Consider the following 12,026-nt stretch of genomic DNA (forward strand, 5'->3'; position numbering starts at 1 on the left):
ATTCTAGGTGAGGGAATCAGGAAGTGAAGCGAATCGGCTTCACTTCCCAGTTCCCTACTGCGCATGCGCGAGCCGCGCCGCGCAATAGGAAATCTCCGCGCTGTCACTGGGACCCGTGTGTGTCCCAGCAGACAGCGCGGCAGGGCAGGAAATGGCATAGACTCCCACGGGAGTCTATGCCCGGAAGTGGGTGAAAATACCTGTCTTTGACAGGAATCTCCACCCCCCTCCCCCCTGAAAGGTGTCAATTGTGACACCGGAGGGGGGGAGGGATCCGATCAGCGGAGGTTCCACTTTAGGGTGGAATCCCGCTTTAAGGCCAATACATATTCTTCTACATATTTTTAGTAAAAAAAAAGAAAAAATATCTCAGTAAGCGTTTATTGATTGATTTGCGCAAAAGTTATAGTGTCTACAAAATAGGGGATAGTTTTAGGACATTATTATTATTATAATTTTTTTTACAAGTAATGGTGGCGATCTGCGATTTTTTATCAGGACTGCGACATTATGGCGGACACATCGAACACTTTTGACACTATTTTGGGACCATTGTTATTTATACAGCGATCAGTGCTATAAAAATGCACTGATTACCGTGTAAATGACACTGGCAGGGAAGAAGTTAACCACTAGGGCGCAATGAAGGGGTTAAGTATGTCCTAGGGAGTGATTGTAACTGTGGGGGGATGGGCTTCAATTCACATGACAGCGATCACTGCTCCCGATGACAGAGAGCAGTGATCTCTGTCATGCCTTGTTTAGCACTTCCCCATTCTGCGGCTCCGTGACACGATTGCCAGGAGAGACATCGAGTCCGCCGGTCCCGCTGTACACAGCGGGCGTGGGCACCTGCAATCCCTGCCTCTTAAAGGAGATGTACAGGTATGCCCATTTGCCCACCACTGCCATTGTGCCAACCTATATCGGCGTGCAGCGGTCAGCAGGTGTTTAAAGACCCCCTTGTGTAGACATCCTAAATCCCTGAGATTGCCACTGGGTATTGCCATCTTGGATGTCATGTCAGCAGTCTTAGAGCTGCCACTCAGTTGACACTTTATAGTATTGCCCTTTGCTCCTCTCCAGCAGCTATATGAAAGGGGATTTAAGGAGGTGAGGGTCATCAGAACTAGGTAGGTTGTGACAACCCAAAATATGACAAACAGAGAGGGTGAATCTCCCTAACATGAACATCGACAGCAATAAAAACCTGGCAGGTGTTCTAATCCCTGTCCATTCTATACAAAGCTAACAGAAAATGTTTTGCCTTTAGTTCTTCTTTAAGTAAAATGTACACATGATGAACAGGGAAGCGCTGTATAACAGAAGAGACACACTAGGTCACTTTTACATTAAAGGATTCTTACCTTTCTGTCCAACTTTTTAGTGCACACTGCGTTGTGTATGCGCAGCTCAGTGTACAATGTCTGCACCTGCGGGGATGAATGAACTCTAGAGCATGTCTGGGAGTTATGTCATCCTGGAATGGCCAATCAAAATGATTGAAGATCCTGAACATGGAAGAAGACTGAGCAAGGCCAATTAATACGAGCTTAGATTCCAAACCCAGGAGAAGACTGGGAGAAGTTATCAGTGCTGGAGAGGGATCTTGCAGATGCCACATTACTAGAAGGGAGGGGAGTGGAGTTTCACTTTAGGCCCCTTTCACACATGCGGACCGCTCGTTTCATCAGTTCGCTCACTTTTTTTCATAGAATAAATGGATGAAGTTTACATCAGTTTTTCGTTCATTTTTCATCCATTTTTTACATCTGCCAGCTAAAGTCCTTAACCACTTGAGTCCTGGAGCCATTTTTCCATGCAAAAATTGACTGTTTGTCCGTTCACATGCTTTCTTCGTCCAATCTGTTTTTCTTCCATTAAAAAACAAAAACAAAAAACAGATGTTGACAAAAGCGGGTGTAAACAGATCATCTATTTAGATGGTTTTCCATAGAGATGCATTGATGTCCGTTTTTCATCTGTCAGTGGATGGATGAAAACCAGCCAAATGGTCTGCATCTGTATGAGAGGGGTCTTAAAGCCAGGGCATCTCTAGGGTTCTAAAGGGGGCAATCCTGGAAAACGAGCCTGAAATGTTTTGGGGCTTGTAGCTTATTGTGATCACCCTCAGGCTCATGTATTCTCACCAGCGCCACACTCCTCCTCCACTTCACTACTCCTTTATTGATGGAGCGCCTGACCTCCTTTCATGGCGCAGTGCTAAGGCCTGATTGCCAAGTCTAAACACTGTCACATTGGCAGGATAATATCATCAACCCTGTGTAAGCTCCAACATCATTGGACACAGAGCTTACACAAGGCTACAACTGCAGAGCAAAGGGTGCTCCTTGGCAGGGGGACACAGAGAAAGTGGGTTTATAAAGGTCTGGTGGGTGAGGCTTCTAAAAGTACATTGCAATTCCATTGCTTCCCCCATATTTCATTTACCCAGTTAAACCATATAGACAGAAAAAAAAAGCAAATACTTTCAACTACAAGTTAATAAAATTAAAAGTAAAAAAATAATTACATACATTAATCCTTTACATCAAGATGATCTTTTTTACAAGTATATCCAATATATTTATATTAGAGCTGCACAATTAATCGTTAAGAATAGTTTTTGCGTTTTTTTCCCTGTTGCGATCTTGAAAAAAGTATTTCCCTAAAGCCCAGCTGTCAAAAGAAAGGGGAAAAATAGAATAGCAACATTCTTTAGCAGTGCAACTTAAGTATAAACATTGTAACAATTTGTCCTTTATATCAAAGGAATATACTTTGGTGTGAAAAACGAGGGAACTTTAACCACTTAAACACTAAACCTTTTTTTGACATTTGTTGGTTTCAAGCTAAAATTTTTATTTTATTTCTTTTGCTAGAAAATTACTTAGTACCTCCAAACATATATATATATATATATATATATATATATATATATATATATATATATATATATATATATATATATATTTAGTAGAATAAAATGGTGGTTGTTGCAATATTTTATGTCTCACTGTATTCACGCAGCAGTCGTTCAGATGCAATTTTTTGTGTGAAAAAATTACACTTTAATGAATTTAAAAAAAAACTAACCAGTAAAGTTAGCCCAATTTTTTTTGTATAATGTGAAAGATTTTACGCCGCGAGAATCGTGATCTCTTTATTCTATGCAAAAAGAATGTGATTCTCATTTTGTCCAGGATTGTGCAGTTCTACTATATATAAATATATATATATATATATATATATATATATATATATATAAAATGGTAAATTGTTAATGTACCTTTATTAACAAAATATTCACTACAAAATAATAATTGAATAATAATTAAAAATATAATGCAAAATAAATTATGAGTCTGTTACTTTTTCTTATGTATAGAGACTTTGGGACACCTTGTATGTATGTATGTATGTATGTGTATATATATTATATACACACGCGCATACATCATTTTTTAAGCTTTACTTACTGTAAAAAAAATGTAAATGATTAATGCTTAAAATGTACAACTTTTATTTGATGCTCCATTCATCTGAAACCTCTGCAGCAGCAGATCAGGAGCCATACAGCTAGAACAGCCTAAAGCAATTGATGGCTGGATGGGCACAGTGCTCGGCTGCTCACGCCTGTCTGCCGGTGGGCGGGACCAGTGACGTGTAGCTTCGGGAGCTCTTGGCAGTTCCGAGTCGGGCAGGAGAAGGCAGGTAAGAGCCGTTTGGGCCTTTCCCGGTCACCGAGCACACGCCGTCCCTCACTGTACACGTCACACATAGAGCAGCGCCATTATATCACGGTTTTCTCCGTATGGCTACTTCCTGTCACCCCATTCCAGCGACCCTCGCCCTGCCTCGTCGGCGTCTATTGAGAGAGAGGCGGAAGTGAGTTGGTCAGTGGCAAAGCATGCTGGGAGGTGTAGTCAGGACGCAGCCTACTTTGATTACAAGGTAGTACGAGTGGACTACATGTCCCAGCCTCCCCGGGGCCTGTAGAAGAAGGGTCAGGAAGCTCGTATTGTGTGCGGTGTCTCTCCTCGGTAAGGCTGGTCTCAGTGTCATGTGTTCGTACAATGTGTGCTTTGCCCTCTAGCAGTACCTGGAGTCCCATGATTGCAGTGTTCAGGGTGGAGGTGTCACATGGGGGGAAGGGGGCCTGCATTGTGCTCCAGGCATGGAACTGCTGCAGTCCCCCTTCCCCCATAGGAGTAGAGGAGATGGGGGGGACCCCCAGCACCCCTCTTTGTGTACAGGGTGGGGGCTGTGTGTGCCCTTGAGGTGTGCTGTGATGTCATCTACATCCTGTGTTTGCCATGGATGTAGGCTCCTTTTAGTACTTCAGAGTGACATTTTAATCAGTGGAGCTTAACCCATCAATTTAATGGTTTCCCGAAACAGACCCCATTCACCGGGGGAGTACATAACCACACGCCCGCCGAGGGCTGTGTTTACCATATCGGGGATGTACAGGTGTTCCATGTCGGCAGTCCTGCTGCTGTATAAGAGGAATCGGGAGCAATGGCTGCAGGGACACAGCCACTGCTCCCAATGTGACATCCACCTGAGTGTCACCTGCTTGTATTTAGGGCTGTGCACCCAATGGGATGTCACATTAGGAGCAATGGCTGTCAGTGCAGCTGCTGCATCCCAGTTGACAGCAATGGGACTACCTGTGCATCCCTGTGAGGGTTAACACAGTCCTCCACAGGAATACGGTTATGTACACCCAAGGCACATTGTGAGTGATAAATGTCAGTTTGTGCTCTCAACTGACAAGCCATCAAATGGCCAGTGTCATAACTGATCACATATACAGCACCATGGCAACTGCAGATCAAACGGGTTAAGATGGCAGCTTCCTTGGCTGTAAAGGATAAGAGTGTTTCATTTTTCAGGGATGGGCAGCCCTAGGAATGCATCCAAGGGTGGGTACATGATGTCATTTTTAGTGGCACCCAGAAGATGGTCACATGGAATGCATGTAGGCTGGGACTGGAGGATGCTCCTGTGGGTCACCGTGCCTTTACAAGTCAACTACTGCCTTAGGCCAGCCATACACGGTTCAAATATTGGCTGGTTCAGCAGAAACCAGCCAAGATTTGAACTATTAATGGTCAGGCTGAATGTAGCAAGTTGGTCGATCAACCTGGGAGCAACCAGCCACCAGATTCGCTTCCAATTATCTCAAGCGGCTCCAAGTGGCTGCTAGTGATAATTACTGTCTTCTCCTGGTGGGGTTGGGTGAACAGACAATAGCTCAGCAGGAGGGATTCCTGTCAGCGCTGTCTGTGCTAATGGAGCAATCAAGAAAATTTCTTTCCTGGAAGCTGTGGCTGCAGGAAAGAAATTCATACCGTCCACGGCTTGCCTAAGGCTGTAATTCAAAGTGCCCTAGACTTTCAATTAAAAAGCTGGTCGTGCACCTCCGGGCTCGTGGTCCGTGCACCTCCGGGCTCGTGGTCCGTGCACCTCCATGGTGTTTTGGAGAAGTCCATGCTAAATCACTGATGTTCAGGTGCCACCTCCTAGTACCAGCATAGGCCCTCCTGTGCTGCGGACGTAGTTACTTGAAGAGGCCCACCCAAGTATGCGCTTCATTCTCATAGTGGAACCACCAGCTACAGCGTGTATAGATGTAAGAACCCTGCATTTTTGAAGTTGCAAGACTTGGGGCTAATCTGACGTTTACAGCACACTAGAGCTGCACGGTTCTGGCCAAAATGAGAATCACAATTTTCTTGCTTAGAATAAAAAGATTGCTATTCTCTTGACGTGAAATCATTCACATTATACAAAAAAAAAAAAAACGGGCTAACTTTACTGTTTTTTTTTTTTTGTTTTTTTTTTTATTCACTAAAAAATTGCATTTGTCTATTCCATTGACAAATTGTTACAATGTTTTATACTTAAGTTCAACTGATAAAGAATGTTTTGATTCTTGGCAGACTGCCCGGTTTTTCACTTCCTTTCTTTTGAGGGCTGTGTCTTCAGAAGTGCAGAGAGAATTCTTTGCATAGAAAGAATTCTGAAACACTTTAGTCAAGATCACGATCCCTCGTAGTCTGCCTCCTTCAGTGCCTGGGCTGGTGACATCACTTCCCCTCGGCACAGGAAGGGCTCCCTCCCTCCTGTCAGTCATCTGGGACACGTGACATGTCCCAGATGACTGTGCAGCCAATCACTGTGCTGCATGCGCAGTGGCTGCCCGGCTGTGAAGCCACAGCCGGGTGCCCGCAGTAAGAATGCCGCCGAGTGGAGGGGGGGAACGAGCGGGGCTTCATTCCCCCACATTGCTGGACCCTGGGACAGGTAAGTGTCCGATTTATTAAAAGTCAGCAGCTGCAGTATTTGTAGCTGCTGACTCTTTTTAACTTTTTTTTTTTTATGGGGAACTCCTCTTTAAGAAAGAAGTGTCAGAAAAAGATTTAGACTTTGTGGTTAAACTTCCTGCATTTCCATGTTGTTGAAAACTTGGCAGACTGCCCATTTTTTTTTTTTTTCTTTACAAACAGAAGTGTATCCCTTTTGATCTAAGAAGGAAACTTGGTTACAGTGTTTCATATTAAAAACTACCCAGATGTTTTCTTTTGTCTTTTGACAGCTGCGAGAGCAGATAAGTCTCTCCACTTGTTAAATGAAAGAATCGGCAAACTCTGCAATAGGGATTGTCAGAGGGGTTGAATCGAGATTGCGATTATTTATTTTACGAATAATTGTGCAGCTTTACTGTGCCTTGTGAATGGTCCCATACTTTTCTGGGACCTGTGATGTGTCCCAAAAGACTGTAGGGGGAGGAGGGGGGGGGGGGGGCAAACCTTCGGCTCAGGGTACCAAAACAAAAATTTTTTCTTACTCGTGCTCCCACTCTTTCAGGCTCCCTCAACAGTGCTAGACTGGCATTCACAGATTATTCTCCCTTGCGCTCCATTGGTCACATGTCCTCTGACATCAAGTACAGTGCAGGACAAATATCACGTCTTAGCCTTTTGGCTTAGATCACGTGTAGTGTCTGTTCTTATCAGTGTCCAGTAGGGGTGCGCTGCCATCATTCTAGCCTTCTGCCATGGATGGCTGACTGTTTTATCCCTGCTGGTATCATGGGGTCTTGAGGGGTCTTCCTAGCGAAAAGGAATCTAAATTAACCACCCAGTAGGTAAGGTGGAGGCCTTGGCATAAAGTATCATTATGGGTTTAGGACCCCATTGTGAAAATGAGCAGGCCACAACACCACCTGCTTTTTTCTGCACCTCGTTTCATGGGCTGTGCTTTTTGGCTGAAACCCAAGGTAAGGCTTAGCCATTGTTATTTTCATCTATTTGTTTTTCTCTCCGTGTCTCACCTGCATTTTAATATGTGTGTTTTAATTTAACTCCCGGATGGTATAGTATAAGTCTCCAGGCCTACCCTTGAGTCTCTAGGGGAAAGCTATGTGGCCCTTAGGTTCCTTCCCTGCCTTGGGGAGGGGGGGTTTCTTTTCAGGAAAGTCCTTCGCCTAGTACTTGTTGGTCAGCTTCGGCTGATCATACAGACGGGGTCTTTTGGCTAGGTGGACCCCAGAGTGTTTTTCCCCTGTTAGGAGTCCTGTTAGGAGTCCTGTACATTGGGAGGTCGGGGAAGGGTCCTTCCTCTTAAGGAGGGAACCGTATGACACACCCCTAAATGCACTTTTTTTTGTGTATGTTCACATATACTTTTTATGTTCATTTTGGCGTTTTTGCACACCACAAGCTTGATTTAAAGTGATTTGTAAAAGTTTTTAAAAAAAAAAAAAAAACGTATACTTGACTCCTGTGTCCCCGATCTTCCTTTTCTTGGGTCCCCTGGTGGCGTTCCTGGTTCCTCCTTCGCATGGAGTGCCCCCACCGAGAGCCGATTTCCATGGGGGCACTTGTGTGGGCATGCTCCTATGTCACTGGATTTGATTGCCAGCAGCGGGAGCCAATGGCACCTGCTACTATCAATCTATCCGATGAGGACCAGAGACAGCGACTGGGCTCGTTCTCATCGCTGGAAAGATCGGGTTCAGGTAATTAAAAGGGGGATTCTGGGGGCAGCTGAACCACAAAAGTTTTTTCACCTTGACGCGTTAAGATGAATACCTGGAGACTTTACAGCTCCTTTTAAAAAAAAAAAAAAAAAAAAAAACGAAAATAGGCACATGGCTCTGTGTTGGATGTGATGGTTCTAAGGGACAGTCCACAAGCCAGAGTGTAGATGAGTGCCGGCTGCTGGGGATCAGGTATATAAAACTTTTTCTGGTACCCTACATGTAAACAAGCATTTAACCCTTGCAATTTAGAGGCAGTCCCACTGTAAGAAAGGGTTTTGGTTTTCTCCATAGAACTATTCCTAGAACATGTACCGCAAGGTACCTACTATTATCTTTTGCTAGCTAGGAAAAATTCTTCTATTCCACTTCACCCCCGGAAAGAGGTTTCACATTTTAAAGTGTTTCACTTCCTTGAATTTGGGAGTAAGTCCCATTCATCTGTCATCTCCCTGTCCAGTGAGTCTGTCAGTGGTTGGAGAGGATGTTGTATTTAGGACTATAGTGGGCAGGGCTCAGATCTGTAACAGATGAGGGGAGTTCATTCACAGAATGCCCAGGACTCTGTAAAAACAATACAATACCCTTTTAATGGATGAGGGTAGAGTGAACAACATGATAGTTCAATCTACTATAGACAGAGCTGTCCATCACAGCGCCAGAAGAAGAGTGATGTGTGTGGTTGAATGAAACTATTATTTGTACAGCACAGAGCAAAGCTGTGTGAACAGAATACTAATCATTAGAGGTAACCTCTTGTCATTGTGCGGTTTTCAAAAAATATTTTTTCTTTAACGAACATCACAGGACACCATCTTCATATCTAGTACAATAAGAAAAAAAAAGACAGGCATAATCCCTCCCCATTAGGCAGAGCTTCAAGGGGTTGTAAACTCTCAAAGTTTTTCACTCTAATGCATTAAGGTGAAAAACCTTCTGTAGTGCAGAAGCCCTGTGGGACAGATGAGTAGCGTAGCTCCAGCTGTTGTCTCAGGTCCTCATTGGATAGATTGATGGCAGCGGGATCCATTGGCTCCCTCTGCTTTCAGTCAAATCCAATGACACAGAGGGGGGGGGGGGGTGGTGGCGAGTCCTGCTGGCGGTCAATGGATGCAGCAGTGGGACTTGGGAGCGCACCCGCATGAGTGCCCCATGGAATGCGGCTCTCTGTGGGGGCACTTGAGAAAAGGAGCCAAGAGCACCGAAGAGGGAACCCAGAAGAGGAGGATAGGGGCTGTTCTGTGCAAAACCCTTACAGAGAGTGTAGGTAAGTATAACATGTTTGTTTATTTAAAAAAAAAACTTTACAAAACCTTTTCAGTTTTTTTGCAAGTGTTTTGGGTGATGCTCTTGTCTGTGCAGCTTTGTGCACAAAAACGGCTAGCTTCTCAACGGTTCCATCTGGATTTGCTTTATTTGGATCCATTTTTCCACAGCTTTTCAACACCCAGAGAAATGGTACCCGGATTCTGCAACCGAATGCCTACAGTTCAACAACCTTCTGCTTCTACTTATTCCAGACATTTGAAGAGGATGGCCGGGTGGGATTGCGGACAAATGGGGCTTGCGGCTGCAAGCTGGAATTCCAGAGCTTTCCCTCTCTGTGTTTTTTATGCTTTAAAAAAAAAATATATATATTTTTTTTTAAGTATTGCTTTTCTGCAATCATCTTCTATCAAAAGGAGTGATTATTCAGGTTCTGGAGAACAAAGGGTTTTGTGTGTTCTACTCAAACCTTTCGTGGTTGTGAAACCGAAGCAGTGATGTTAGTCCCACCTTTGATCACAAAAGACTCCTCAAGCATCTACAAGTGCAGAAGTTTCAGGTTGAATCGGGTGAGGCCATTGGTGGCCTATCCAACCTGTGCTTACCTGCACATTCTGACTTGGCCACCTCACCAAAGGTTTGTGGTGGAGGACTGCGACCTTCAGTTTGTGGCCTTGCTGTTTGGCCTGTCTACAGGTCCCTTTAGCGCACCAGGGTTCTGGCTACGGTTCTGGCTATGGTTCTGGGGCTACTGTGCACCATATTCCTTTTGTTGGATACTTGGACACTTACTTCTGAGGGAGCAATCCACTTTGCTGCTGGAGACCAATGTGTCTCACGTGGTGAACACTCTGGCAGGGTTAGGATGGACTTTGAATTTACAGAAGTCGGTCCAGTGGTTGAAATATTTAGGCCCGTCCCTGTATACTGTCCAGGTGATAGTAATCCTTCATCTGGACAAATGTCTTGTGCTCAGGTGTTGTTGCTGCAATGCTCAAGACTCTGATGCCGTGTACACACGACCAGATTTTTCAACATACTTGGTACTGCGGACTGGAATCCGTCAGACAATTTGATAGTGTGTGGACTTTCTTCCCAAAAGCCCGGTGGACCTAGAAATAAAACTTGCTTCAAATCTTTCCAACGGACTCTAGTCTGGTTGAAAAATCCGGTCGTCTGTGTGCTAGTCCGGTGGACTAAAACCAACACTAGGGCAGCTATTGGCTACTGGCTATGAACTTCCTTATTCTATGTCATCACGTTCTAATCCGTCTGACTTTTGGGGTGATTGAAAGTCTGGTGGACCTCGGCGGCAAAGTCCGCGGATTGTCCGCCAGACCAAGTCCAGTCGTGCGCATGCAGCATAACAAATCCCTCAATTCACTTTTGCATGAGGGTTATGGGAAAGATAGTAGCCTCCTTCAAGGCAGTGCCTTTTATCCAGTTTTTATTCCACATTGGAATAGTAGTATCTAATGGGGTGACGCAGTTGTCGGATCACTTGATGTCATTTAAAACCCTCTAATCACTCCTCCCTCTATACTGGAGGGCCATGACGACAAATACCAGCCTAACAGGCTGTTGTGGAATGTTGCACTATCCCTAGGTCCAGGAAATCATCCTGTTTGGGTTGATCTCCGTGTTATCATGCTGTCCACATTCCATGCGCCTTCTGCCTTACAGGTTCAATGCAAACCTGGCCAGATGCGACTCTGAGATCAGGGAGCCTCAAATTTTGCAGGGTTACACCATGAGACCAGTTCTCCTCATTTATGGCTTTCTGTCATTACAGCTTATACCTTTTATCTGCTTCACAGGTTTTAAGTGGACAGAATTCCAGTGATTTGACTTGCCCTGGTCTGGCCCCGGAGAACATGTGAACATGTCGGTGGATGAACTTCCAGATCGACCACAAGGTCTGATCTTCCATCCTTCCTTACAGTTGCATGGCTGTTGAAGCCAGTGTCGGTGGAGTCTCTGGCCATTCCTACCCTACTGAAGGTGACTTTGAGGCAGATTAGCCACAGATCTTGGAAATCCTTGCTTTTTTTTATTTATTTATTTATTTGAATGTGAGGATAGACAATTTCTCCTCGCAAGCTTGTCTTGGGTCACAGTAGAGTTGCACGATTCTGGCCAAAATTAGAATCACTATTTTTTTGCTTAGACTAAAAAGATCACGATTCTCGCAATGTAAAATCTTTCACATTATACAAAAAAATGGGCTAACTTTACTGGCTTAACTTTTTTTTTTTTTTTTTTTTTTTTAATTCATACATTTTTTTTTCCAAAAAAATTGCATTTGAAAGACTGCTGCGCAAATAGTGTGACATAAAATATTGCAGCAACCATCAATTTATTCTCTAGGGTGTCTACTAAAAAAAAATATATATCTCTATCTATATCTATTATAATGTTTGGGGGTTCTAAGTAATTTTATAGCAAAATTTTTTTTAGCTTGAAATCTATGCAATTAACAAATTGTTATGTTTATACTTAAGTTCAACTGATGAAGCATGTAGCCAGTCTTGGCAGACTGCCCAGGTTTTTCTCTTCCTTTCTTTTGATGGCTGTGGCTTCAGAAGAGCAGAGAGAATTCTTTACTTAGCAAGAATGGTGAAACACTTTAGTCAAGATCGCAATGACGATTCTTGATGATTAATCGTGCAGCTCTAGGTCACATCCAGTGTTAATTTTGTCTACTAAAACG

At 43.9% G+C, this 12,026-nt stretch overlaps 1 protein-coding gene and 1 pseudogene across 3 annotated transcripts in view; both read left to right on the forward strand.

Annotated features, from left to right (window-relative positions):
• Positions 1 to 3,614: 3,614 nt before the first annotated feature.
• Positions 3,615 to 12,026, forward strand: part of RER1 (retention in endoplasmic reticulum sorting receptor 1) — a 51,854-nt gene continuing 43,442 nt past the window's right edge. The window contains exon 1 of one of the 3 annotated variants that reach the window (XM_077457668.1): positions 3,615 to 3,714. The gene's annotated coding sequence lies outside the window, so the exon portion shown is untranslated. Of the gene's footprint in view, positions 3,715 to 3,886; positions 4,044 to 11,172; positions 11,318 to 12,026 lie in introns of those variants that run through there. The other 2 variants (XM_077457669.1, XM_077457670.1) reach the window with 2 other exon arrangements.
• On the forward strand, positions 6,974 to 7,154 carry LOC143934684 (U2 spliceosomal RNA; annotated as a pseudogene).

The sequence above is a fragment of the Lithobates pipiens genome, unplaced genomic scaffold (assembly GCF_037356315.1).
Source record: "Lithobates pipiens isolate NorthernLeopardFrog02 unplaced genomic scaffold, aLitPip1_a1.2 Scaffold_27, whole genome shotgun sequence".
NCBI classification, from domain to species: domain Eukaryota; kingdom Metazoa; phylum Chordata; class Amphibia; order Anura; family Ranidae; genus Lithobates; species Lithobates pipiens.